The sequence below is a fragment of the Hyperoodon ampullatus genome (assembly GCF_949752795.1).
Source record: "Hyperoodon ampullatus genome assembly, chromosome: 5".
NCBI lineage: Eukaryota > Metazoa > Chordata > Mammalia > Artiodactyla > Ziphiidae > Hyperoodon > Hyperoodon ampullatus.
The window spans coordinates 133,947,957-133,974,814 of record NC_136918.1 but is presented as its reverse complement, the minus strand read 5'-3'; the positions used below and the strand labels follow the sequence as shown (position 1 = coordinate 133,974,814).

General features: G+C 46.1%; 1 protein-coding gene across 5 annotated transcripts in view; it reads right to left on the bottom strand.

The window, feature by feature from the left end:
* Positions 1-26,858, bottom strand: part of EVA1C (eva-1 homolog C) — a gene marked incomplete at its 5' end in the record, with an annotated part of 84,544 nt that overhangs the window by 50,125 nt on the left and 7,561 nt on the right. The window lies entirely within an intron of this gene.

The following is a 26,858-nucleotide window of genomic DNA, read 5'->3' as shown; positions in this document are numbered from 1 at the left end:
CTGGGCCTGAAACCTTGGTCTCGAATGGCCCGTTGCAAGCCTCCAAGGGCTCCTTCCCTCCAGGAAGCACTAAAGGACGGGCCAGGAGACAAGAAGTCCTGAAGCATCACTATAAAGCAGGAAAAAAATGCGAGTAGGTGTCCCTTGGGCATGTAGATGCCTGTCCTGGGGGAGACTCGGGTTCTCTGATCTCCCACTAGCTGGGGATGGGGGATGCTGTTTTATTTTAGGAAACCACCCCTGGGCCTGCCTCAGTCCTGGAGAAGAAAGCAAGGCAGGCTCCCCGCATGGGATAAGGGCCTTCTCTTTAGGGAAGGGAAGGGGAGGACGGTGGGGCTCTGTTATGGGTCGAGTAGTGTCCCATCCCCCCAAATTCACGTTCACCCGGAACCTCAGAATGTGCCCTTATTTGGACATAGGGTCGTTGCAGACATGATTAGCTAAGATGAGGTCAGACTGGAGTAAGAAAGGCCCTTAATCCTGTATGACCCGTGTCCTGATGAGAAGAGACACAGAGGGAGACCGCCATGGAGAGACTAGAGTGATGCTTCTACAAGCCAAGAACACCAAGGATTGCTGGGAGCCACCAGGAGCTGGAAGAGGCGACGAAAGACACTTCCTTAGAAACTTCAGAGACAGCACGGCCCTCCGGACACCTTGATCTCAGACTTCTGGCCTCTGGAACTCTGAGAGAATGTATTTCTGTGGTTTTCAGTCCCTCAAGTGGGTGGTCATTTGTTACAGCAGCCCCAGCAAACTCATACAAGCTCCCGATCCCTGCGTCTCCAGCTGGCTGGCTGAGCTGAGCAGGGCCTCGGGCTCGGAGGAGCGCTGGCGGCCTGGATGTTTTCTCAGGAAGGAGGAGGGAAGGTTCATCTGAAACATAGATTCCTTTCCTCCTTCTCACACCTCACGAGGTCAGTCGCAAGGCGGCTGGGAGGGAAGCCAGGGACTTTCTGGTGAGGTGTGTGGGAGGCGGTCTGGCAGCCTTCGGCCTCTGAGAGGGAGGAGGGAGAGCGGAGGAGGCAGCCTTAGAGCTCCCCAGTTCCCACACGGCCAGGTCGTGTTCCAGCTAGTCCTGCTTGGGTTTCAAAATCCTCTCCGGGCCGTAATGCTCTGCAAAAGGCACCCAGTCCAGCTCCCTGGGCTTCCCTGACAGTCACAGAAAAGGGACTGAGATGCTTTACCGTAGGGTGGGCACACCAGCCAATCCACACGTGCCCACCTGAAGATGGAGACCGGGCGCCCTTGACAGCACACTGCATCCAGACTCTAGGTCTTTCACTGCAACTCCTTTTTTTTTCTCCCCGCCCATGACAATCATCGTAAGAAAGGCCAAGACATCAGCTACCCTGATTTAACTTTGCTTAGAGAAGCAAAGTCTAGCTTGAGCAGCAAAACTGCCATCAGGCAGCAGGCATGTGAGTCAAGGTCCTGCTTGGTGAAATGCTGTCACTCATAAGGTCACTCAAACCCCTCAGGGCACCAAGAGGAGCCAGGAAGAGGCCCCTTGGTGGTCCTAGGGCCCCAGGTCAGTGTCATCCTGTAGGATACACAGATGAGCCCTGATTAAGCCATGATTTGATTTGTACAAGGTCATTTGTGGGATCTCAGCATCCTGTTATGAGCCACACCAGGGAACTCACGGTGGCCCTTAGGCTGCCCCCAGGCCAGCACCCACTCTGAGGTTTCCCAGACTGGTACCCCCATGCTTTAGCTTTGTCATTAAAACTTTCTTGTCTGGGCTTCCCTGGTGGCGCAGTGGTTGAGAATCCGCCTGCCGATTCAGGGGACATGGGTTTGTGCCCCGGTCCGGGAAGATCCCACATGCCGCGGAGCGGCTGGGCCCGTAAGCCATGGCCGCTGAGCCTGCACGTCCAGAGCCTGTGCTCCGCAATGGGAGAGGTCACAGCAGTGAGAGGCCTGCGTACCAAAAAATAAAAATAAAAATAAAAACAAACAAACAAACAAAAAAACTTTCTTGTCCGTCACCCATCATTCATGGAGATGATAAACTGACTGAAATGTTAAATTAATTCTGGGAGCATGACTTCAGCTTCATGTTTACGGTTTGTTCAAAAGGCCATGTGTTACTCTGGCTAAATGAAGGTGATGATAAGGCCTTGGGGCAGGTGAAGCCACAAGACGGAAGGGGCCTGGGTCCTGGATTCATGGAGGGAATTGCTGCCTGCTCCACAGATTGTCACATGAGTGAGAAAGAAACTTCTGCTGTGTTGGGGCCATCACCTTTCTTCACCCTATTTGTCATGTACTCTGTACCCAGTAAACAAACTTGATCTCCGTGGGACCATTTACATCAAAACACAACACGATGCAGCACAGTGGCCCGAGCCCCCCTGCACACCGTATTCACATTCTGAGTGATATTCTGGAGGCAGAAGCTCAATGCACAGAATTGACTAACTCGAGGTCTTTTAGGCCCTTCTGCACTTTGAGGGGGGAGGGAGCCTCCTTCCTGGTACATCAGTCCTAACACTAATACAAGTTCCAAGAAGACACTTCAGCAGTAAAACTTGCTCTAGACTCGGTCCAATTCCTTCTTCGAAAACCTATGCCTAGGTCCAACAATGGAATATTATTCAGCACTAAATGAAATGAGCTGTGAAGCCACAAAAGACACAGAGGAAACAGACGCGTATGACTAAGTGAAACAAGCCAATTTGAAAAGGCTCCATACTGTGTGATTCCAACTATATGGCATTCAGGAAAAGGTGAAACTATGGAGACAGTGAAAACATTAGTGGTGGCCAGACGTTTGCGGGGAGAGAGAGACCGATAGGTGGAGCACAGGGGAATTTTAGGGCAACGAAACCAGTCTGTCTGATACTATACTGGGGGATACATATCATTATATATTTGTCAAAACCCAAAGAATGTATAACATCGAGAGTGAACCCTAGTGTAAACTATGGACTCTGGGTGATAATCAGGTATCAAAGTAGGTTCACTGATTGTAACAGATGCACTGCTGGTGTGGGGTGCTGATAGTGGGGAAGGCTGTGTGTGCAGGGGGGAAAAGGATATACGGGAAATCTCTGAACTTTCTGCTCAATTTTGCTGTGAACCTAAAACTTCTCAGAAAGAAAGTCTATTTAAAAGGGCAAAAATTTAAAAACCACCCATGCCTCCCCAGGATAGCGCGACCTTTGGGAAGAGAGGGGTTAGGTGACAGGGAGGGGACGTGACAGGGAGTGCGTGTGTGCTGGCAAAGCTTTGTTTCTTGACCTGAAGGGTGGATACGTGTTTTACTTTGTGAAAGTTCACCCAGCCACGCACTTAGGATCTGTGTACTTTTCTGTTGGTAGATAAATGTTTGTTTACAAAACCTTTTCCTGCAGTTTTGTGACCAATACTTTACACTAATAAAGAAAGTCTAGATACTGTGGAGCCTGGGGCTGATCTATAGGGCATGGAGAGCCATGGAACCCCGTTTTCTGCAGCTGACCCCATCCCATCCGCACTAGGTCCCCCTCCACAGTGACAGCAGGAAACCCTCATGAGGACAAGCCATTGGCCCGCCCACCTTATGGCCCCCGTAGGTGGCTTCCATGCCTGATTCTGATTGGCCGACTATGTCAGAAGCTGCTAAGAGGTCCAAAGGACAATTAGAACTACCCACTGCTTTCAGCAACATGGAGGGCATCAAGGACCATTTGGAGAGGCATTTGGGACGGTGAGTGGGGAACAGAAGGCTGTTGAGAAAAGGCTGAAAGTGAGTGGAAGTTAAGGAAATCCAAGATGGTTCACCTGGTAGACAGAATAATGCCCCCCCCAAATGTCCATAGGGACCAGTCCCCAGAACCTATAAATATGTTGCTTTACATTATAAAAGGGACTTTGCAGTTATAATTAAGTTAAAGATCTTGAGATGGCAGGATGATCCTGGCTGATCTGGGAGGGACCAGTATAACTCCAAGGGCCCTTATACGAGGGAAGCAAGAAGGTCAAAGTCAGAAGAAGGAGGTGTGGCAACAGAACCAGAGGTTGGAATGGGGCAGCCATAAGCCAAAAAATGTAGGCGGTTTCTAGAAACTAGAAAAGACAAGGAAACAGATTGTGCCCTGAAGCCTCCAGAAAGAATGCAGGCCTGCCAACACCTTGATTTTAGACTTCTGACCTCCAGAACTGTAAGAGAATAAGCCTGTGCTGGGTAATCATTTGTTAAAGCAGCCCTAGGAAACTAAGAGTTTATACAGATGACCCTTACAACAACTTGGTGAAGATAAGCAGAGAAAGAAGGCTATAGTCATAAGAACTGATGTCCAGGGAGAGGTTTTTAAATAATTATGATTGTTTTAAAGTTGGGAGAGGTCTATGCAGGTTTGTAGGTATGTGTAAAAATATATGTACATATGAGTCAGAGGTCATATGGAAATTATATTCCTTACTGTAGATTAAGGTTCAAAAAATTTGAAAGCGGGTGCTAGCAAGAGAGCTTGAAATGATGGACTGTGGGCTCCAAGCTAAATACAGGGAAGGAGATGATCACGGGAGAGGTCCAAGGGAACAGAGAGGTCCTGCTGAGATGCAGCAAGGTCAGAGTCGAGGCAAGCACACCAGCAAGATGGAGAGAGAGGAATTCGTGCCCAAAATTCGTTTGAACAGATTTCAAGATGGAGCAATTGCAGGTGATGAAGTGGCCACGGAAGTGGCCATGGAAAAGTGTGCAAGAGGTCAGCAGAGGAGAAGGTTCTTGGACGTGAGGATGCCAGGAGCTGGGAAGGTGCCCTCTGGATCAGGCATCTCCCAAGATGAAGGCAGGAACTGGGGTGGAGCAAGAGCCTTCCGCCAAGGTTGACCTTGAACAAAGGGCAGATGACAGATGACCCGCTCCCAGTCCAGAGCCCCTTCCAGCGTGCTCCCCGGCTTCCCCAATGAACACGTGCACTCTTTCCAATGTCTTGTGTAGAGTCAACATGTTACTTAGTGTCTCAGTCCATTCAGGCTGCTCTAACAAAACACCACAGATGGGTGGCTTCTAAACAATGGAAATTCGTTTCTCACAGTTCTGGGGGCTGGAAGTCCAAGATCAAGGCACCAGCATGGTCACGTTCTGGTGAGAGCCATCCTCCTGCTTCACAGCTGGCCTCTTCTCACTGTGTCCTCATATGGTGGAAGGGGCGGGGGAACTCTGTCGGGTCTCTTTTGTAAGAGATTAACGGAATTCGTGAATCCCATTCATGAAGGCTCAACCCTCATGACTTCAGCACCTGCCAAAGGCCCTACCTCTTCCCTTTGGGAGTTGGGATTTCAATACATAAACTTAGTTGTACAAATACATTCAGACCCCAGCACCTGGCTTCCCCACACCTTGGTTTCTTGGCTGGTTCAAATGGGATCTTTTTTTTAAATCAACATATGGCCAATTTTATGTCATTTATGCCCTCACCAACTTTCAAATGGGATCCTTTTTAAAGATGTAGCTTTTTGTTCACAGTTCTCTCTGGATCAAATGCCCCACTGCGTTGGATCAGTCAAAAATGCTTTATGTGTTAATACTCTCTGCCAGCATTTTCACAGTCTAACCGTATAGTTGGGGGCAAATATTTACTACCCTGAAAGAAGGCAGAAGTACTCACTCTGTTAAGAAATCACTCCTCAGAGGCTTCCCTGGTGGCACAATGGATGAGAGTCCACCTGCCGATGCAGGGGACACGGGTTCGTGCCCCGGTCCGGGAAGATCCCATATGCCGCAGAGCGGCTGGGCCCGTGAGCCACGGCCGCTGAGCCTGCGCGTCCGGAGCCTGTGCTCCACAACGGAAGAGGCCACAACAGTGAGAGGCCCGCGTACCGCAAAAAAAAAAAAAAAAGAAAGAAATCACTCCTCAGAATCTGGCATGGCCCGTAAATGCTCCGTTGATCCTTGTTTAAACTGGGGGAGAGGAGGAGTGGGAGGGTGTAGTTGCTTCATCAGCTGCACACAGTGCAGAGGCCTTGGAACAGCTTCTGTTTAACTCCAGGACCCTCTCTTCCCTGGTGAACCCTCCACTGTGTATCAGCAGAAACTCCTGCAGCCACCGCCATGGCTCAAACCTTCCTCAAAGGCACATCCCGAGAGGCTTGGGTTGGGCAAATCTTAGAGTAATTTAGATAAAGGCTTTTATGTTTCCCTGTTTCTAAAGGTAGGTGAAAAGTTCATGGGAAATGAACCCCTAAGAGGGGCAGACGCTCTTCTCTGTCTTCAGAAAGATATTCTTGGGATCATAAGCCCCATCGCATTTACAAGGAAAACCCATTTATACACAAATAATCCAGGGACCACTGAAGGACCAGAATGGAAATGACTGATGTTCAAAGAATGGGGATTCTTGAATCCCCATTCAAGAACGGGGAGGAAGCAAAGAGTTCTATGGGAGGAACAGGTATTACGCAGGGAAAAAGCAGTGTCTATCCGAAATAAGCCTGGAATGTATGGGTTCAACCAAGGCAAACAGTGCTTGCCCTGCAGGACTCCACAGAGCCACAGAGAAGCCACTGTGCACTGGGGCGTGAGGAGGGACACAGGAGGTAGAACCTCTCGCACATATTTGACCAGACCCCCCTCCGCTGTTTTTTTTTTTTTGCGGTACGCAGGCCTCTCTCACCGTTGTGGCCTCTCCCGTCGCGGAGCACAGTCTCCGGACGCGCAGGCTCAGCGGCCATGGCTCACGGGCCCAGCTGCTCCACGGCATGTGGGATCTTCCCGGACCGGGGCACGAACCCGCGTCCCCTGCATCAGCAGGTGGACTCTCAACCACTGCGCCACCAGGGAAGCCCCCCCTCCACCGTTTTTTTTTTGCCTGAAGTATCTGAGGGTCACTGTGAAGCACATCCTTCTGAAGGGAACGTTCACGGAGTCTGTAAAACATGGTCAGTGCTAAGAGCTGCATCTAACTTGGACGATTTCAGAATCCCAGACTGCTGAGGAGTCCTCAACCTGAAACAGGGGGACGGACAGGGAGGAAGTGGCGGGGAGCAGAGGGTTAAAAGCCCTGAGACCAGGGTTCAACCTGGGATTAAAGTGTGTGACTGTGACCATCACCTCTCAGAACTGATGTCCCCGTGTTTTACTGGGAGGATCCAATAACATAATGGGCAGAGCATCTTTTGTCAACCATAAACCATTGCACAACACTAAGGTATTGCTATGATAAGGGAAATCTTGAAGGACATGAGCTTACTCATTGATGCAATGCAAATCACACCCCCAGTCGCCCCTCTCTGCTCTGAGCACCAGTGGTTAGACGGTCAACTCAGAGACGGTCAACTCAGAGACAAGCACACAGCCCAGGAGCTGCCGTCACGGTCCAGAAATGTCACTGCTGAGCTTGGAGGGAAAAGAAGATTTTCCTCCCTTCCTTTCTCCCTCCCTCCCTTCCTTCCTTGTTTCCTCCCTTCCCTCCTCTCTTTCCTTCTCTCTCTCTCTCGCTCCAGTTTTTAAATCAATAAGGTTTAAAAACTACTAATATTTAGAAGATGCCAAACAGGCTGCAAATTCTTCCTCTTTCTTTTCTGAAGCCAGAAGCTGTCCACAAAAGTCCAAGTTCCCCAAGGGCTGAGGTTGAGGGAGTCACCCCGAGTGCAGGATGTAAGTACCTCCGTCCCCGGAGTCACCCCCAGTGCAGGATGTAAGTACCTCCGTCCCCGGAGTCACCCCGAGTGCAGGATGTAAGTACCTCCGTCCCCGGTCCCACATCCATGTGCTCAAGGCCCCTATCACCAGGGGCCAATTTCACAACCTTTCTTCTGGGAAGAGAATGGAATTCCATTGTACTGTTCTTGCTAACCCACACCCCCATTTTCTTAAAATAAAGCAGCATCCTCCAGTCGGTTAATGCTTTAGATAAGAGACCACACCCTTTTATTCACAAATACTCAAAGGTGTTTCTACATGTTTGAAGTTCTTTTCCAGAAAAGGGTATTTTTTTGTGTGTGTTTGTGAGTGTGTTTGGAAAACTGGCTAAAGCACGAGGAGGGCCAGCCCACGCAGCTTTAGAGCAATGAGTCAGTGAGTCTAAGGATGCAGGAAAGGCCCTACAATGGATAAACGGCTCGTGACTGGGAACCACACACCCAAGAGCATTAAGATCAAAAAGTCTATTTAGACTTTAAGTCTCTTCTCTAGTCCCAGGTTTGGCATGAAAAAATTGACTCTGGAGGTTAATTATGAGAAGAACTGGAGCCATCGGACTGTTTCTTAGATGTTTGGGGGGGGGGAATCACAATGACAGGGAGGACCAAGGTAGCTGTGCTGCTCTTATGATGCATTCAGATCCTGGTCCCAAAACAAACCAGCCGAGGACAGAGGTAAAGTGAGAGTCTAGATGGTGGCAGAGACAATACATTTCTTCCTGAGTCCATGGAGGAGCAGGTTTTCCAGGCCTCTTGACAATATAGCGGACCAGTGGAAAGTTCTGGCCAATGGAAAAAGGGCAGAAGTGATGCTTGCCTCTTGCAGGTCTGGCCCTTGAGACCCTGTGTGACTCTCTACTCCTGCTGTCTCCCCATCTGCTGTCACATGTGGAAGAGAGAAGGGACAAGGACAGATTCTGAGCACCCAGAAGATGGGGGAGGCACAAGACAGAAGGAAGCTGGGTCCCTGAATGACCTCATGGAGCACAGCCTCGTTATCCCAGCGAGATTTGGGAGTTGTTGGTTTCAGCAGCTAGCCTACCCTGAGTAATACTCCAGCATTCTGTCAACGGGTACTTGTGTTAAATAGGAAGCTGGTAGGTCTTTGAGGAGTACCGAAAACTTTCACCAAACACATCTCACTGATTTATGATGGTGTTGTTGGCACCATTTCACATGACCTTCAGTCCTCATTGGGCTAATCATTTCTTTGAGCTGAGACCTTGCTGCCGTTGAATTACTAAGGAGATAAAAAGGATTAGAGGTCTCATTACTTAGCCTACTAGTCACCACTCTTCACAATGCCACTGACTTTTTAAAACTTAAAAAAACTGCATTAGTGGGGCTTCCCTGATGGCGCAGTGGTTGGGAGTCCGCCTGCCGATGCAGGGGACGCAGGTTCGTGCCCGGGTCTGGGAAGATCCCACATGCCGCGGAGCGGCTGGGCCCGCGAGCCATGGACGCTGAGCCTGTGCATCCGGAGCCTGTGCTCCACAACGGGAGAGGCCACAACGGTGAGAGGCCCTCGTACAGCAAAAACAAACAAACAAACAAAAAACGAACTGCATTAGCAAAAGAGAAAAGCATAGACTAAGTGGGCTTTTATGGAATGCTCACAGGTAGGCAAGTTTCCATGTCCTGGTGAGTGTGGGAAGGGGATGGGGCTGTGGGCAGACTGGTGTGGTGCCCCAGAGGGTGCTGGCCCAGGATAAAAGTGCCAATGTACAGATGTGGCGGCCACAGGTTATGATGCAGGGAATTCAGGCTTTGAAAGCCCTCAGATGAGATGCTTTTCAGGCACGTTAAATATAACCCCTTTAGATCTCAGTTTTCTCATCTGTAATATCGGAGACATACCTACTTTACAGAGTTGTTGTGCAGGCCGTAAAAAATAGCATAAGTAGATCAGCTTGCACAGTGGCTGGGCGTGTCCATTTCATTCCTTAAGGACTGCATGAGTGTACTAGGAGGAAAAGAGATTGGGAGTCCAAGCTCTATGGAAAAGGGAGCCCCAAAACAAGCAAGGACAAGCAGCCCCAAATCCATGGCTTCCTAGCTTAGCCTTGGTTTGGATTCAGGATTAAGACATCTGGTAAAACAGTAGATGATATTTGCTTTCACATTCTATAAAAATGCCCCAAGGACAGGCTCATATTCATGATGAGGATTATACCATTAATCATTTGTCCCCAGGTTTGAGGGTGCCATACAAGCATTTTTTACAGAAATGAGCACAACACTCCCCCAAAAGAACCAGCTGAGTGCAAATGTGGAAAAGTTTGCTGGCTTCTGATATGTTACTTTTGAACCTACAAATTCCAAAAATCCAGTTTCTGACCCCTTTTTCTCAACAAACTCAAGCTAGTCTCTTTGACAATAAAGCTGCTTGATTTTCTTAAAGCCACATAAAAATACTATTTCTAAAGGCACAAAACTTGCAAAATTGCCCATGCCTGCCATTGTTCCAAGAGCATTTAAAGGAACCCCAAAGTGTATGTGATAAAAATACTTTCACATTTCTGATCAACAAGAACGGAAAAAATAACGCTGGAAGTTGGCTGCTAACATTTGACAAGAAAAGTGACAGCCGCCCGGCTCTTCTTTGTGACTTTTCCGCCGAAGGAATGAACATTTTTTCATCTTTCATGAGTGCCACATGGCACCCAGGTCCCATTTTTCCACTTCCCCCGGGCTTTGAATTCTTGTATTGAACTCTGGTTTCTGACAGTCACTTAGTCAATGATCTCTTATCTTGTTAGTTTTTCTCCCAACATCTCCTTCTTTTCCCTTTCTGCACACTGACCCTCTGATTCACCAAACCCCATACTTTCCCCTATATATTCATATATATTAAGCGTCTTCTTCTGTGTGGATGACCAGCTGTGTATTTATACGTATGGATCAGATCCTTCTGCCTGTCTAAGCATTTGTTTACATGTGTCAATCCATTATTTGGCTTTTGACTCATTCAAACAAAAAAATCTGAAGTCTTTATGAGATCAAGCCCCCTTCCACTACCTACCTGACCTCCTCCTTATAACTCTCCTCCTCAGCTCCAGCCACAGTGATCTTGTTTCTCAAAAATGCCACACAGGGACTTCCCTGGTGGTGCAGTGGTTAAGAATCCACTTACCAATGCAGGGGACATGGGTTTGAGCCCTGGTCTGGGAAGATCCCACATGCCATGGAGCAACTAAGCCCGTGTGCCACAACTACTGCACCTGCGCTCTAGAGCCCACGAACCACAACTACTGAGCCTGCATGCCACAACTACTGAAGCCCGCATGCCTAGACCCATGCTCCGCAACAAGAGAAGCCACCGCAATGAGAAGCCCGTGCACCGCAACGCAGAGTAGCCCCCACTTGGTGCAACTAGAGAAAGCCCGAGCGCAGCAATGAAGACCCAGTGATGAAGACCCAATGCAGCCAAAAATAAATAAATTAATTCATTTAAGAAAAAAAAGCCACACATACTCCCACCTCAGGACCTTTGCTTTGGCTGTTCTGTTCACCAGAAAGCTTCTTCCTTCGAGTGTCTACTTTCTCCCTCCCTCCCTCCCTTCATCCTGACCTTTGTTCAAATGTAACCTTATCAGACAGGCTTTCCCTAGCTGCTCTGAAAAACATGCACTTCCTGCCCCACTACCCCTGATTCTGCTGTATTTCACTACATGGAGACACCGTCAGTTTCTCCTCTTCTGAATATAAGCAGGGATGTTGTTTTATTTATTGCTCTATCCCCAGAACCTAGAAAGAGTCTGACATATAGTAGGAAGGCAATGAATAGTTTTTAAATGAGTAAGACTGGCAGGGCAAGAGCAGACCCGAAGTGAATGGGTGAGTAGTAGATTCTGATTAACCCTCATAGCACCACCATCACCCAGTACTTATAGATCTTGCTAGGTAATTGTACTGTCAATTTTTTCTTTTTATAAATTTATTTCTTTTTTTTTTATTTTTGTCTGTGTTGGGTCTTCATTGCTGTGTGTGGGCTTTCTCTAGTTGCAGCAAGCGGGGGCTACTCTTCGTTGTGGTGCATGGGCTTCTCATTGCAGTGGCTTCTCTTGTTGCGGAGCATGGGCTCAAGGTGTGAGGGCTTCAGTATCTGTGGCGCACAGGCTCCGTAGTTGCGGCTCACAGGCTCAGTAGTTGCGGCTCGCGGGCTCTAGCGCGCAGGCTCAGCAGTTGTGGCGCACCAGCTTAGTTGCTCCGTGGCACGTGGGTTCTTCCCGGACCAGGGCTTGAACCCATGTCCCCTACATTGGCAGGCAGATTCCTAACCACTGCACCACCAGGGAAGCCCCCTGTACTGTCAGTTTTTTAAACCTATATTCCTAATGCCTCAACATCCCCACAAACAGGCTGTGAGCATCCCACCCAGGCAATCAGTTGCACTGGTGTGATAAGGCTGGTCCCTGCCACGTGCTCCCCTGACTATGACCCAGTGACATTCAAACACACCAATAAAACCCCTCATGACTTCTGCTATGTACTCCACCCTGATCCCCAGTAAAGGTACTTGCCCATGGGTCCTCTCTCTTTCTTGGCTCCCTACCTGCTTGGCTGAGCTGCTCCCTGGGTGCTTCTCCCATATGGCACCCTGCGTGGTGTGCCACGCCTCCCTCCTATAGGACCTGTGAGTATAATCAATCTTTTCATTTCACATGCCTCTCTGAGTGTAATTTTCAACATGCTGTGTTGGTGTGATCCTTAAAGAGCCCAAGAGGAGGACTTTCTCCACCATTTACAACACAATACTATAATGTATACGTATGTACATACAGACATGTGTTATATATATGAGCATATGTATATAAACATATACAGAGAGAAAGAGAGAGAGAAAGATATGAATCAATTGATTACAAATTATTCTAAATGAGCTGTGTTGGACTTGAATTACAACCGTATGATTACGCTCACTATTTTATGTTTGAACAATCTGGTAGGAGCTCCTTTGTGCCTTTTCAACCAAAGGTTTCACATCCTATAAAAATAAACACCTTATTCGGTAATCAGGTACCCACCCCAGAAAGTTATTCAGCCAACACCATCTGGATTAGAGCTGTTTAAAAGTAACTGGATCAATCCCCATTTGCCCGAAGCCTTTACACGGAATACTTTTTCTTTTCTTTGGGATGCAGAGTTACCCCCAAACTACAGAGCCACTTGGCGATTAAGGCAGGATGGAGGTGCATTTGATAACTTAATGTAACTTTTAATCCGCACTTAAAACTCAGATGTGAAATCTACACTTGATCTTTCCTGCCTTGGAATTGGCCAAATTAGTGGCTCTATCCCCACGTACAACAAAAGGCTCTCAGAAACACTCAGGGAAGCCGACCAACCAGAGGGCCTGACACAGCCCAACACATCGATGCGGGGGCAGAGAGGTGCTGCCTCTCCAAGGAGCCCCTGAAACAGCCTTTCAACTCCAGACTGTTCATTTCCCCGACAGCCCACGCTCAGGATGTGTAGGATGATCAAGGTGGCTTGATGCGCTCAAGGTAGAAAGACTTCAGGGCATGCATTCTGAGCTTTATTCAGTTAACTGGAAAATTATATAGTGATTTTACTATTCATAATAATAAAACTTTTTCCTTAAAGATGATGACTAGTGAGCAGCACTGTGAACCTCAGAAAACTATTTGGAAGGTTAAAATGATTGGATTTAGGGGCAGGACAGATTTGCTGTACTTTTGACTAAACACGCTTTGTTCCCTAGGCAGTTAACAAAACCAGAGCAGGGAAGTTTCTAAAACTTGCAACAGATGTAAACTTCATATCCAAGAGGCTGTGCTGAACAGGCCAGGTGACCTACTGTATCTGTTACAGCCTCCTCGTGGGTTTAACAGGATTTTGGGCAGGTCATTTCGCTGCCTGCTTCTTTGGTTTCACCTTAGAATTAGGGGAAGTAGCAGCATTTCTTCTTTTGTATTTTGCAGAAACAGGGGAGGCTGGCAAATGTAAAGAAATACGGGCGCCCGCACGGTAATCAGGCTGACCTGGCCTTAATCATTTCATTATATTCATCCTTAATTGAGTCGCTGGCACGCTGGCCCCTGGTGTAAACCTTCTCCAGTGGACTCAGCTTCACTCAGTGGCCCCAGGGACCCACACTTTCTTCATTCCCGTATGAGCTCTTCATTTACTTTTCTGTATCCTTCCCTGGCTGACACCTGTTACTTCTGACGGCCCTCAGCTTACACTTGCTATTCTGGGTCTGTTGCCTTCTTTTATACACAACTGTTTGGGTGACAGTTGAGCGATTACATCCCGTTATGTCTACTTTATTCACCACCATGCTGGAGTCTTATTCTACCGATTGGCTTCTGGCCATCTTCTGGATGGCTAAGTAGAGGAAAATCCAACCCTGGTTCATTGGTATATAGAGCTGACCCTCATGATAATTCGCAATGTTTTTTGCAAACTCGCCTACTAATATTTATTTGGAACCCCCAAAATCAATCCTCCCAGGGCTTTCCTAGCCATTCTTGGGAAAATTTGAGTCACCCACTGTGCGTGGTCCCAGCCGAAGTGGAACCAGGTGACGCTCTGCCTTCTGGTTTCACCTCTCATACGATAAACATGGGTCCTTTTCATAGTCTACCTAGTGCCAGGTTTTTCACATTTTTGTGCTTTGTGCTGGTGATTTTGCTGTGTCGAATAGCCCCAAGCACGGTGGTGCAGCACTGTCTCATGTTCTCAAGCGCAAGAAGCTGGGATGGGCCTTACGGAGAAAATACACGTGTTAGAGGAGCTGTGTCCAGGCACGAATCACAGTGCTGTTGGCCGTGAGTTCAACATTAAAGAATCAACAATGGGTATTAAATAAGGTGTCTTTCATGGAAGCAACCTAAATGCCCATCAATAGAGGAATGGATAAAGAAGATGTGGTACGTACATACAATGGAATATTACTCAGCCACGAAAAAAGAACAAAATAATGCCATATGCAGTAACATGGGTAGACCTAGAAATTGTCATACAAAATGAAGTCAGAGAAAGACAAATATCATATGATACTGCTTATATGTGTAGTCTAAAAAAAGGGTACAAATGAACTTATCTACAAAACAGAGTCACAGATGTAGAAAACAAACTTATGGTTACCATGGGATAAGGGAGGGGAGGAATAAATTGGGAGATTGGGATCGACATATACACACTAACATATATAAAATAGATAACTAATAAGGACCTACTGTATAGCACAGGGAACTCTTCTCAATACTCTGTAATGGCCTACATGGGAAAAGAAGCTTAAAAGAGTGGATATATGTATATGTATAACTGATTCACTTTGCTGTACACCTGAAACTAATGCAACATTGTAAGTCAACTATACTCCAATAAAAATTTTTATAAAATAAGGTGTCATTAAGCAGAAACTTGTATAAAATTAGGTTGTGCATTCTCATAGGAACAATGTCTCAATATTTGCTAATTCAGTGCTATACAGCAGGACTCTATAGAACATACCACCTCGAATAATGAGAACACAGTGCATTTCTATATTAAGGATAGAGTGGCATTTACACAGCCACAAAAGCACTAGCCTTTATAGGTAATTCAAACATGCAGAACTGGGACTGCCTTCAGAACAAGCCTCCATGTGGCAGAACTTGGTCTTTGCTTCAAAATATATAGATAAGTATTCATTCTTCCTTTTTATAAAATGTTCAACCTTTAATAAAAGCCTTGTCATCTCCTAGCTCATGATGATCCTCACGACAGCCCGCTGTGATGTCAGGGAAGTGTTCCACTTTCGGCGGCGCAAAAGATCTCACGCCCCACTGGTGATGGGGACCAGGGTGAGTCCCTGCTCTGACTCTGGGCCTGGGTCTCTACTCCAGGTTCAAGGGCCCCTCATTACCCCTGCCTGAGTCCAGGATGCCGAATAAAGGACGAACTGCTCAGGTGAGAAGTAAGATGACAGCCAGAGGTGGATATTACAGGGTTGAGTAAAGCGGGCAAACTGCCCGACCTCTCTGAGCCTCAGACAGGCATCTATAAAGTGAAGGTAACGATAATAACTCTTATCTCAGGGGACCGTTGTCAAGATTAACTGAGCTATTATATGCATAGTGCTCAGAACTCTGCTGTACTAATTTCCTGTAGCTTCTGTAACAAGGTACCACAAATTCGGTGGCTTAGAAGCTCAGAACTCTGCTGTACTAATTTCCTGAAGCTTCTGTAACAAGGTACCACAAATTCGGTGGCTTAGAAGAACAGAAATGTATTGCCTCACAGTTCTGGAGGCCGGAGATCCAAAATCAAGGTGTCGACAGGGCCACGCTCTCTCCGAAGGCTCTAGGGAAGGCTGTGTTCCAGGCCTCTCCCCTAGCTATGGTAGTTCCTTGACCTGTGGCAGCATAACTGTGCTCTTCACACGGCCTTCTCCCTGTGGGTCTCTCTGAGTCCAAATTTCCCCTTTTTTAAGGACACCAGTCATATTGGATTAGGGGCCACTGTAATAACCTCATCTTAACTTGATTATTTCTATATAGACTCTATCTCCAAATAAGATCACAGGTACCACGTTAAGACTCCAATATCTTTTGCGGGGGGAACATCCAGAGTCAGCTGTGCATAAACATTCATCTTTATTATTATTATCTCCATTAGTTGTTGTTTGGTTCAGCGGTATGAGGAAGTGACCAAGGGACAGCGTGAGTTTGGGGAACTTAAATTTGTTGTGGCCACTATCTCCATGACAATGTGACGTTTCTCCAACAGCCCAGGTGAAGGTAAATACATGAAGTAAGGAGAGGGAACAAAGAAAAGGGAATGACACATTCTGATAATGAGCCAAAGACAACCATGAGCAGAGATACCGACAGCAGTGCAGGAGGGAAACTTGCTTGCTACTCAGGGGCCCTCGGGAGGCCTGGTATACCAGATGGACAGAAATAAACACCATCTCTTGCTCCACCTCAGTCGATACACTGTCCCCTACATGCACACACAAGGAAAACCAAGTTTTGATAATTTATTAAAACAAGTAATAGGCTTCATCTGTGGAATAAGGTCTTCTGAGCCAGAAGCAAAATGGATGCATTCCATCAGTTGAAGTTCTAGTGCTCTTTGAAATGGTAAAAACCACATCTGGGGGGCTTCCCTGGTGGCGCAGTGGTTGAGAGTCCGCCTGCCGATGCAGGGGACACGGGTTCGTGCCCCGGTCCGGGAAGATCGCACATGCCGCAGAGCGGCTGGGCCCGTGAGCCATGGCCGCTGAGCCTGCGCGCCGGGAGCCTGTGCTCCGCAACGGGAGAGGCCACAACAGTGAGAGGCCCGCGTAACGCAAAAAAACCCCCCAAAACAAAAAAACACATCTGATCTGAAGATATGCAACAGATAATAAACAGGTTGACTTACCAGAAGTGTCAAGCTGGTCATGATCTTAACAGGAATTATATCTGGGGCTAAACTGGAAGCTATCGATCCCAAAGGAAAAGACAGATGGAGCTGCGAGGCGCACCAAAGCTTAGGAAGAGTGAGTTGCTCTGATTTAGGTGGAGGATTAAAAAGGAACACTTCAGTCCTCACCAAAGCCACAGCTAAGCAGTCTCGTTTCTTGCCCCTCCCCCTAATCTGAAGCCCCTTCCAGAACAAATGCTGTCCTGTCACTTCATCCCAACGCCAGGAGCAACATTGGCAGTGCCTTTCCTGGACCAGTTCCCCTTGCCAAAGCTCCAGGTTCCAGAACCTTTTTATTCTTTCCCCTCTTCTGCTTTAAGACTTGCTTCTCCTGAGTTCAAGACCCTAACAGCTTTGCTAGATATATTGCTACCTACAGTGACTCAATTTGTGTGAGGATGGCTGATGATGGCATCTGCCATCCAAAAGACACCTTCACCAAACATCAAAGTCACTTCAGAGTAACGGGGTGACCGACATCCCATTCCTCCCCATGCAATGCACAGAAAAGAACACAGCTTCATTGCTGTCACGTCCTGCCCAAATGCATAAGAATAAAACATCAGACAAATCCAAACTAAGGGACAGGCTATAAAATGACCATCTCAGAATCTTCAAAAATGCCAACGTCATGAAAGATACAGACTGGGAGCCGTTCTAGGTTGCAAGGAGGCTAAAGAGACAGGACAACTGAAAATAAAGGCATGAGCTGAGGTTTTCTTTCGCTCTAAAGCACATTATTGGGACAACTGGTGAAATCTGAATGAGGTCTGTAGATTAGAAAACAGTATTGTGGCAGGTTCGTTCCCTGATTTTGATCACTGTTCTTGGTTATGTAAGAGACTGTCCTTCCTTGTTCTTAAGGAACACATGGGAGTACTTGGGAGTAGAGGACATCTTACCTGCAACTTAGAAAAGCATAAGGCGAATGTGATAAAATGGAAACGTTTAAGGAATCTGGATGAAGAGTATAAAGGAAGCCTTTGAACTAGTATTACAAAATTTCTGTGTCTGGAAAAATAATAATAAATATTTAATATTGAATAAATATATGGACAGATTTAAAAGTGTGCAATGCTTTCTAGCAAGTGCCAACCTTGACTGAATGTCAGAACCACCTCAGGAGATTTAGAAATATCAATGCCCAGGCCCCAGCCCAGAGATTCCAATTCAATGAGCCTGGGGCGGAGCTCCAGACATCAGTATATTTGAAAGCACCCCCAAGGTGATTCTAGCATGAGCCCAGAGGAATAATAAACAGCCAGTTCAGCCCATGGTATTATCAGGGAAGGGGAGAGTTCTGGGCTGGGGTCTTTCTGAACCCCTCACATCTTCTCCTTTTTATTATTATCATCTTTTTGTATCGAACCTGGTCCCCAGCAATGAGAGCACTGAGTCCTAACCACTGGACCGCCAGGGAATTCCCTCATCTGTTCCTTGAGAGCTGATCCTGCGGGCAGCACAGTGACTCCAAACAGGAGTGGAGTCCTGAGTCCAATCTTGGTCTTGCCTCTAATAAGCTGGGAGACATCCTGGCAGATCCCTTACTGGTACCCAGCCTGTGTTCTCTCCGCTGTGGGCCAAGGTTAACCAAGAACAGCCTCTGGGAGAAATAAGCTTTTCAGGAGGAGGATGCACAGTTCAAAACCTCTTGCACCCCTGAGCCCCGATGCCCCGCGGTGGGTTTGCACAGGATGACAGCCTGAAATCCTTGTGATGTGCACGTGGCAGAAAGGGATGAAGGAGAGTAGGGCTGATCAACTTCTGGTATTGCTGGAAGGTTCTGTTAGAGTTTGGTGACTCCCAGCAGCCCTTTCCCTGTCCAAGGACAGAAACCTAGGAGGGTTCTCGGGAAGGGGCTTGGAGGAAGCATGAGGACACCAATCCTCCTCCACGTGGCAAGGAGGCAAGCTGGGGAGGCCAAGCTCCTGCCCAGCTGGCACCGGCCCCTTCACGAAGCAGCCTGACGGGGGCTCTGTGAGAAGATGCCCTCACCGAGAGCTGAGGCCTGAGGCTCCGCGCTGATCCCCCACCTCAACTCTGCCCAGCTCTAGACCTCTATAGACTTCCATGCGCTGCTCAACCTTCTACCACTGTGCTGCTCAGTATGGCGGCCCCGGACCACAAGTGGCTACTGAGGACTTGAGGTGCAGCCAGTCTGAATTGAGACGTGCTGTAAGTGTAAAATACATACAGCATTTCCAAGTCTTCATAAGCACAAAAGAACATAAACTATCTCATTAATAATTTTTAAAATACTTATTAGGGTGGAAATGATACTTTGGGTACATTGGGTTAAATAGAATTTCCTATGGAAATTCATTTCACCTCTTTTACTTTTTCGAATGTGGCTACTGGAATATTTAATATTACCTACATGGATTACATCATATTTCTATTGGACAGCTCTGTTTCTAAAGTCTGCCTATTATCCTTTCGTGACTTAATTCCTTGGTGATAATTGTATTAAAATCCAATCAAGGAAGGATTTAGTATGCAATGGCATCAGCCCTGGGTCCCGAATGCCCTGCAATGAGAAATGCTTAACCCTTTTCCCCCTGGTTCTCAGGCTTCAGTGATTCCAGCAAATTCACTCTTCCCTAAAGCCAGTGGAAGTGCAGATATGGTCAGGTAAAGTCCATACCTCACAGCTTGCTGGAATAATAATAATGATGATGATGTAAATTTAAAACTAGTACTTAGCCCTGCAATTTTAACCCAGTCTGTGAGACTGAATCACAAACATTTGACATTCTTAACGTAAGACTCTCAGTATATCAGACTGCGTATACTCCACCTAATAATGTACCTTGCCAAAGAAAGAGAATACATAAGTGGGTAATGAAGATGAATGGTGCAGACTCTCATGAAAGACCCTGAGGCAGTAGCAAGTCACATTCCAGAAGGTTCCAGAAGGTTCCATGGAAGACTGTAGTTTGAATTTGGTTCACATGTCACTGTCTGACTGCATTCTGAGGATGAAAGGCCCCTCACTTGTGTGTGTGTGTGTGTGTGTGTGCGCGCGCGCGCGCGCGCACGCGTTTAGCTACACACACAGGAGCAAATAACTAAGACATTCCCTTTGGCTAGACCTTCCTCACAGTAACAACCTGGGGCTGTGGAGAGTCATGGTGGGTTTATCTGTGTTCAGTTTCCTGGGACTGATCTTCTTGCCCATGGTCTGATTTTATCTTGGACCCAGCCTGGGGCAATCCATGTTGTGTATGGGGTCTACATGTTAAATTTCCCATTATAAAAAAAAAAAAAACACCCTAAATTCAGTGACTGTCGAGGTCTTTAAGGGAGTTTTCTAGAAACCAGGAAGAAGGAAATAGAGTCTGTTTTGCTGAGGACCGGTGGCGTTGGAAGCAGGGAAAGTCACTCCCATAACATGGACTGATGCTTGGTAACATTGTGAGAAATTTTCCCAGCCTAGAAGCTTACAACCTACTCATGGTTCAGCTGAATCCAATGGTTGAATAGAATCCCTTGGTTCTTTGTTTAAAAACACAGTATATAATCTTTATTAACACAGAGACACAGAGGCTAAATGTGTACTCTATATTAACATGTCTATGTGATGAAAAAAATCACTGTTCACTGTTTAATATCCTGGGAAGAAGACAACTAGGAAAGAGCATCTTCATAAAATGTTTTCTTCTGCTTATTTTTATGTCATCTGTATCCGGAAGTAAATAACAAATGCATGGAGCATTTGGGAAAATCAATAATGTCTCTAGGCCTACATTTTCAAAAGTGTATTGTTAAAACAGAGACTCACAGACACAGAAAACAAACTTATGGTTAGCAAAGGGGAAAGGGAAGAGGAGGGATACATTGGGAATTTGGGATGAACAGATACACACTACGATATATAAAATCGATAATCAACAAGGACCTACTGTATAGCACAGGGAACTATATTCAATATCTTGTAATAACCTATCATGGAAAAGAATCTGGAAAAGAATATATATATACACACACATATATACATATATATACATAACTGAATCATTTTGCTGTACACCCGAAACAGTGTAAATCAACTACACCTCAATTAAAAAAGAAAAAAGTTATAATTTTTAAAAAGCGTATTGAGGGCTTCCCTGGTGGCGCAGTGGTTGAGAGTCCGCCTGCCGATGCAGGGGACGCGGGTTCATGCCCCGGTCTGGGAAGATCCCACATGCCGTGGAGCGGCTAGGCCCGTGAGCCATGGCCGCTGAGCCTGCGCGTCCGGAGCCTGCGCTCCGCAACGGGAGAGGCCACAACAGTGAGAGGCCCGCGTACCGAAAAAAAAAAAAAAGCGTATTGAAAAAAAGAGAAGATCTGGCAAGAAGATGCTCTGTATATGTGCATAAATATATATACACACACAGAGAGAGAATCAAATAATCAAATATACATATATAGTCAAATATGTTTTTACTTTTATTGCAGGAAGTCATATTCATTTTAAAGACATACTGTACTTTGCTTAGGAATGTGGTGTCTTTTTATTAACATGGTGTCAAGGGAAGATGCTTCAATTTCTTAATATAAACGGATTCTGAACACTCAGGTTCTCTCACACCAAAATGAGCGGAAATGAGAAAAAGCAGCAAAGCCCTCCCGTTGGACGGCATTCTTACATCACCCACTTTAAAATTAAATCTGAAACAAAGTTCTGACAGGCCTTCTATTTTCTTCACTGCCAAGAGCCACACAATAGACCTTTTTTTGGACAAAGCTCTTAAAATGCTTGGAGATTCAGAGTTACTGAGTCACGAAACTTTACAAATATTGCACACCCATTCCTGCTGGTGCCCCTGCCTGCTCTTTTGGAAACAATACTATATTTTCTCTGTGTTTGGCAGAAAGAAAGAAATATTTTAATTAGTGTTGCAACCTGTTTGAAAGAAGGGTGACAGAGAAAGGCAAGCTCTGACAGTGGCTGGCTGTCCGCCGGTCTGGTGGCCTCTGGGCAGGGGCTGTAGCTATCATTTCAGAGGAATCTGTTTGATTCTCCTTCTACTCAATGTGGGCCCTACAATGATGCCCAGTCCCATGACCACAGAAGCTTCAAATGTGGCCTGATAAGGTGATAACATTCAGCTCAGAGGGGTGGGCAGGGTTGCACTGAAATAGCAATAGATGATTCATCCATGCAATTAACACTCTTAGAACCATCTTTGAACAGGTCTCTTTAGAGAGTATATAATAGGCGGCACAGATGGGGACACAACGTTGCACAGAAATGTCAGCGGGTGTATGTGCTGTCGGTCTGTGGATGCAAAGGTTGGGGGGGGGTTAGGCAGGGTGCAGGGAGAAGGGAAGCAGGAACAGAGGAGGAGGAAAGCAGAGGGAGGCAGTGAGACGAGCCAGGGAAAAGCAGATCTGAGCACGGTTTTCAAGACTTGCTCTCTTCCTTTTAAAAATTCAAATCAAATTGCCCCCCTTCATCCCGCCCCGCGCCTAGGATTGTTTCAGTGAAGTTGTGAAATAATTGAGAGGTGTTGCAAACACATCCTCACACTGTGCGCGAGCAAGCGACTTCAAGTCTAGACACCTCTGCATCCAGAGGGCTATTTTAGATTGACGTTAACGAAGGCTAGTATTTGAGCTTGAAATGAGGAGGACAAAAGGGCCAAAGACATAGGCAAGTTCCGTAGAGGAAGCTGGGGGTGGAGGGGAGCCTGAAGAAAAATCTCCTGGATGAGAGCAGTGCCTGGATTGCCATGTCCTTGGCTTTGAGGAACTGAAGACTTCTGGGCGGCTGCACAAGGCAAGCTGGCCTTGGAAAGAGCATTGTGGGGCTTCCCTGGTGGCACAGTGGTTGAGAGTCCGCCTGCCGATGCAGGGGACACGGGTTCGTGCCCCGGTCCGGGAAGATCCCACATGCTGCGGAGCGGCTGGGCCCGTGAGCCGTGGCTGCTGAGCCTGCGCGTCCGTGGAGCCTGTGCTCCACAATGGGAGAGGCCACAACTGTGAGAGGCCCGCGTACCGCAAAAAAAAAAAAAAAAAAAAAAAAAAAAAAAAAAAAAAAAAAAAAGGAGCATCGTGGAGCCACCTCTAGGTTTTCCAGACTCAACTGTGGTTTTTAAAAAATTTTCTCATCTTTTTGAGATTCCGAACTTGTAGAACATAAAGCCATGGCATGTTGTCTTGTCTGGCCCAGCATTCCTCAACCTCAACATGAGGACGGAGGACCTGATCATTCCCTGCTGCAGTGGCCATCCTGTGCCTTGTAGGATGTTTAGCAGCATCCCTGGCTTCTACTCACTATATGCCAATAGCACCCCTAGTTGTGAAGAATCAAACTGCCTCCAGACATTGCCAGATATTCCTGGGGGGACAAAGTCTCCCTGGGTTGAGAATCACTGGTTTATTTCTTTATTTTTGTATTGAGATATAGCTGATGTACAGTATTGTGTTAGCTTCAGGTGTGCAGCACAGTGATTCAGTATTTTTGCCGACTATAATCCATTACAACTTATTACAAGATAATGGGTATAATTCCCAGTGCTATACGGTAACTGTTTGTTGCTTATCTATTTTATGGATAGTAGTTTGCATCTATCAATCCCATGCCCCTAACTTATCCCTCCCCCGCTTTCCTCTGTTCTTTGGTAACCATTGGTTTGTTTTCTAAGTCTGTGAGTCTGTTTCTGTTTTGTATATACATTCATTTGTATTATTTTTTAGATGCCATGTATAAGTAAATATCATATAGCATTTGTCTTTCTCTGTCTTATTTCACTAAGCATTGAGAATCACTGGTTTAGATTAAACATCAGGACAGGCTAAATTTTCCTTGAGTGAAGATAGCCATCTACTATAAGGACCACAGGGCATTTTTGGTGAAGACTGACAACCCAAATAACCTGCCTTCAAGAGCCAGAAAGAAACGCAGAAGTCTGAGACAAGAGGAGACCTTCTTCCTCAAAGCACTGGTTTATGGCTTTAGGGATCCATAACACTATTTACACATAATCCTGGGGACAAAAATCTTGGAGCCCTTTGCTTAAAAAAAAAAAAAAAAGTAAATCAGAAGAAAGGGGCCTTCACACTTAAACTGAGGTTTAAAGAGGCAAAACATAGAAGACCACAGGCTCCGTTCTGTAGAATTCTCCACAGCCTGCAGGACAGACTCCACACAGCAGGTCCTGAAGCACCAGGGCCTTTGAGGCCCCTTTTCATCCTGAGGCTGCAGATGGCACCTGAGTCTTTATATCCGGTCTGACTTGTCCACAAAGCATTTGGCATTGTTAGCTTTGGAAGGTGTGTTTAGGCCTCACAAAATAGAAGAACGTGTTTAAAAACGACTGTCCCTTAATTTCACCGTCAAATGGACAGAAAAGAGGTGTGTGAGCCTGAACTTGAGTCAGTGTACATTTTTTTAATAGAAAGGAGACTATAATTGCACTCCTTAAAGTGTATCCCTCAAAAGCTGTACAAATTGGCCTTCTAGATAAGATCGTGCGTTCTCATCTCCACCTGTCTCCCGCTGAACAAACAGAGAGGAGAAAGGGCTCCGTGACCCAGGTCTCTCTCGTTCCAGAGTACAGTACTACGATTGATTTATGATTTCTAAGCCTGAGACCTTCGGAAGCCGCCAAACATGAAAAGACGGAAAAATCTTCTAAGTCAAGAGTAAAAAGGGAAGGACTTGGTAGCAGGGCGCCCTTCTTAGACTCTGAAACACTACTCTGAAAGCTGTCATGAGTATGCGTCGCTCAGGCCCTCACAGACAAAAAGGGTTATTTTATCCAGATTATTCCCCCACATTGCAGGGGAAAAGGGACTCATTTGTAATCATCAAAGGAATGCTGACAGACTTGAAATGGGATTACATTCTATTATCCTCATCCGAATTAAAGATTTGTTTTGGAGATCATTCTTAGGTTTCTTCCTCCCTGCTCCTCCAACCCCAAATGAGGTGATTTGTATTCATGGGACATCTGAGGCAGACATGAAATCAGACAGTTTGCAAACATACATTTCAGAGTCAGTGGCCTGAGTTTTGAATTTTAATGTTGCCTGCTTCTCTGTGTATAGAAAACTTGACTCTCAGGTCGAAACTAACCCCAAGCATCGCTTCATTCCCTAACTTGTTAATGAAGGAGAAATTCATCTCCAGGAGCCTGAGTGAGCAAGTGATACAGGTGTCCTGAAATGCAGGTGTGAAAATGTAAAACCTAACCAGGAGCCTGAGTGAGCAAGTGATACAGGTGTCCTGAAATGCAGGTGTGAAAATGTAAAACCTATACATGGGCAGTGTCATCTGGTAGGTCTATGGATACACTACTAAACCCTCCATTCCAAGCTCTGTGCTTTGGATACCATTTTGAGAATGTGACCTGCCAAATCTGTTCTTCATCCCTCAAACTGCTTTGTTATCTGTGTGACTATGAAACCACTGAGAAAGAAGCTTTCTCAGGACAGAACTGACTCTTTAGAGTAGGCCTATATGATACCTAGCACAGCATCTGATACCTGAAAGACCTGAGAACATTTCTTGTTCTTTCATACAGACCTTCCACTGGGTCCTCACAAGGGAACTGATGCCCACCTGGTAAGGAGCCCTCAGGATGAAAGTCATAAGTCAGTGGAAGAGTTCAACTGGGTCAAAAAGCTATCTCCTGATTTTAGCTGCCAAAAGGACAAGGTATCTTAGAGAACATCTCTCTCAAGGCAAGGAAATGACACTCTCTAAGCAGGCAGACAGCAAAAAATATAGGTAAAGTGCATTAGAAGTTATACCATTTCTTTGCTCATCATTTCTTTTCTTTATATCTCAAGCCTTCCTTCTAGACTCAGTGTCCTTCTTCAGGAAGTATATTCTTTAGTAGTTCATTCAGTAAGGATTTATTAGTGGTAAACGTGCCCTTATTTCACACTCACTCTTGAAGATAGTTTAGCTGGGTATATATCTCTGCACTGACAGTTTTTTTCCCCCAGAACCTGGAAAATATTTGACTGGCTTCTGGCTCTCACTGTTATGGGAAAGCCTTTATAGATGAACATTTTTTTCTCTCTGATCGTTTTAAAACTGTCACTTTGTTTTAGCATTTTGTAGTTTTAATATGATAGGCATAAATTTATTTTTATTTATCTTGCTTGGGATGCTTGAATCTGAATCATTCATCAACTCTTGAAAACTGACTCTAAGGTATTATCACTCTGAGTGTTGCCTCTCCCTCATTTTCCCTATTCTCCCTTTCTGGAATACTGATCAGCTGTATGTTGAACCTTCATTCCATTATCCATGTCTTATAAACTTTTTTCCATATCTTTATCTCTTTTGTGGCATTCTGGATAATTTTCCCAGCTTTATTTTCCAGTTCACTATTTCTCTCTTCAGCTGCATCTAATCTACCCATCAAGCTTTGAACTTCAATGAATATATTTTTCATGTTAGTACATATATTTGATTCCTTAAAAAAATATGCCTGGGGCTTCCCTGGTGGCGCAGTGGTTGAGAATCCGCCTGCCGATGCAGGGGACACGGGTTCGTGCCCCGGTCCGGGAAGATCCCACATGCCACGGAGCGGCTAGGCCCGTGAGCCATGGCCGCTGAGCCTGCGCATCCGGAGCCTGTGCTCCGCAACAGGAGAGGCCACAACAGGGAGAGGCCCGCGTACCACAAAAAAAAAAAAAAGCCTGATCTTTCTTGATAGCCTTTCATTCTTTCTTCATGTTTTAGATTCTCTCTTTTATTTTTTTTATGTTTTATATTCCCTATTTTATTTATTAAAAACTCTGTTGTTTTTGTTGCTGACTATTATTCATATAGTGTAATTTTGGATACTGTGTTCATAATCAGC